We start from the raw sequence: 2,762 nt of genomic DNA on the forward strand, positions 1-2,762 counted from the left end.
CTCGGCGCTAACCGGTTTCTTGCGTGGGAAACGCTTCTTTGTAGAATCATTCAACTCCTCCAGGTTGAGGTATTTCTCAGTTGGGTTAGTTTCATTCACTTCTCCCAGGATTTCTTTTCCTTTGTAGGTTACTACCGCCTTGTTATAATTCCATGGGACGGTAGTAGGATCCGTCATGGGCCTCTGCGGCGCGCGTCCAATAATCACGGGCTCATTCAGCCTTGGTGAAATTATTGGCCCCCGTTCCGCATAGGTCCCTTTGGGCACATACATCTTAGATCCTTTGTTCAGCTCAAACCTTCTTGGAGGGCTCAATGTCACTTGTCCTTTCTTCGAACCTCGGGGGACATAAAGGACAGTATCTTTCGAGGGTACTACCTCAATTTTTGTTTTCACTGCTTTTTCTGTGTTTTGAGGGGGGTTTTTACTCTTCTTGTCCACCTTTTCTTGCTTTGCATACGTCTTGGGCTCTTTCTCAATGTCGGCGATTGCAATGATGGCTTTCAAGACAGGATCAAACTCTTTATCTTCGCAGATCATCCCAATAATCGGTCCATTGTTGTGAGCCGGTAACGGATTGTTGGTCACATTAGGAATGTCTTCGTCCTTTAACACTATTCGCTTTTGTTCTATGAGGTTTTCAACAACCCTTTTCAAAGTCCAACAGCTCTCAGTGTCATGTCCTTCCACTCCAGAATGATAGGCACATCGGGCACCAGGTTGGTAAGAGGGTGACTCTGGGTTTTGCCTATTTGGGGGTACGGGTTGTAACAAACCCATTTGGACCAATTTGGGGAAAAGGTTGGAATATGATTCACCAATAGGTGTGAAGTCCATTTTCCTGGGCGGCTCTCGAGTGCGGGCGTTGTAGGGGAGATTATTTTGTAGAGGTCGGGGATTATACTGAGCTTGGTGAGGAGGTTGATTTCTTGGAAATTGAGCTCGTTTTTGGTGAAATTGTTGTTGTGGCCTAATATATGGTTGTGCATTCATTACTGTGTAGGGCTGAAGGTTCATAGCATAGGCCGCATCTTGATGGGGGTAGTAGTGTTGCGGGGGTCTTTCAGAGAAATGAAATCTGGACGGATGGGGTTTTCTTACACTCGAAGTTGCCATTGTTGCTTCTTCCTTCTTCTTTCGGTTTGCTCCTCCTCCAGACCCGCCTTGGATTGCTTGGGAGGTGGCCCTTATAGCAGACTGACTCAAGATTCGCCCTGTTTTTAAACCATTTTCCACCATTTCACCGATTTTGATGGCTTCAGCAAACGGCTTTCCCATTGCAGACATCATGTTTTGATAATAATCAGCCTCTTGAGCTTGAAGGAAAACGCTGACCATTTCTGTTTCATCCATGGGAGGTTTGACTCTGGATGCTTGTTCGCGCCATTTGACAGCATATTCTCGGAAGCTCTCCGAAGGCTTCTTCTTTAGATTTGACAATGAATTCCTGTCGGGGGTAATGTCGATGTTATATTGAAACTGCCTGACAAAATCCCTAGCCAAGTCATCCCAAATGTGCCAACGAGATACTTCCTGATCCGTATACCATTCAGAAGCAATGCCAGTCAAAGTTTCTCCAAAGTAAGCCATAAGAAGTTCTCCAAAGTAAGCCATAACTCGTACCGAGACGGCTGAGGGTAAGCATTGGTAGTGAACTGACTAGGTTCCAATGGAAGAGGTGGTGCTTGAAATGTGAAGGATGATGAATCGAAGTTAGGCCTGGGTAAGACAGGTTGTGCCGTGGATGAACAAGGTGGAGCAGTGAATATGTTTGAAACCGCTCCGGCAGCTAACACCTGGGGGCGAGACTCAGAAGGTGTTCCAGTAAAGTAGGTTGAGATGGTAGGAAATCCCAATGGGGTATTTGGATAATTTGTGGGGATGTTGGAGGTCCCACTTGCCCTAGGAAAAAGCTCAGGGAATCCAGGGATCGCACTTGGTGGCTCTTTTCCATTGGCCCAGGCGTCCCACATTTCCATCATGCGGAGACGCAGAATCCTATTTTCCTCGACAGTTGATGACTCAGAAGTTGGGATGACTGAGATTGAACTTTCCTCCGAAATAGGAATCGTTGGCAGAGGAATTTCTGAAGACATTTCGACACTTCCATTCGACCTTGTGAAATATGTATGACCAATTCCTCTTGATTTAGCGAAGGGTGGTTGAACGTTTCCTTTTGATCTCGTGAAGTATGTATGGGAGGCCAGACACAAAACCAAACCACTTTTCTAGGAACCTGAACTTATCAGCAAACGGTTAGTTTAAAACAAATAACAGACAGGTAATCTCACATTGGGGTGTGATGCACCTATACAGTCAGGGAAGTTTCTACATGCTTGCAACAAAGACATGTGTCATTCCGGCTTCTCCTTAGGCTTTTTTTTATCACCATTTTTCTTTCTTTGTTTTTTTTTTATTATTATTTGCAGTTAAAAAATGTGACCGGATCCGATGAGGATTGCCTACGTATCACGATGCCGCGTGAATCAGATCTTGCGTAGTTCGGGATAGAGGAGTGTAAAAGAAGCACACATTTTATTACTGAAGCAAATCTATTACAACCATCATTTGAAAAAGGGGAAAATAAACAAACCTTGAAAACAAATGCAGACTCAAACAAACTAATGCACCCTGATGCGAAAAGACGGACAGAAGATGCTAAGATGCAGACTCGACCTATGAATACATCAAGGTTTCGAGAATTGGTGCCCGCGGGGCATCGTTCGGCCTCGCCGCGGTCTTAGGTGTGAGATCCCTTTCAA

Source organism: Nicotiana sylvestris, chromosome 9 (genome assembly GCF_000393655.2).
Source record: "Nicotiana sylvestris chromosome 9, ASM39365v2, whole genome shotgun sequence".
Taxonomy (NCBI): Eukaryota; Viridiplantae; Streptophyta; class Magnoliopsida; order Solanales; family Solanaceae; genus Nicotiana; species Nicotiana sylvestris.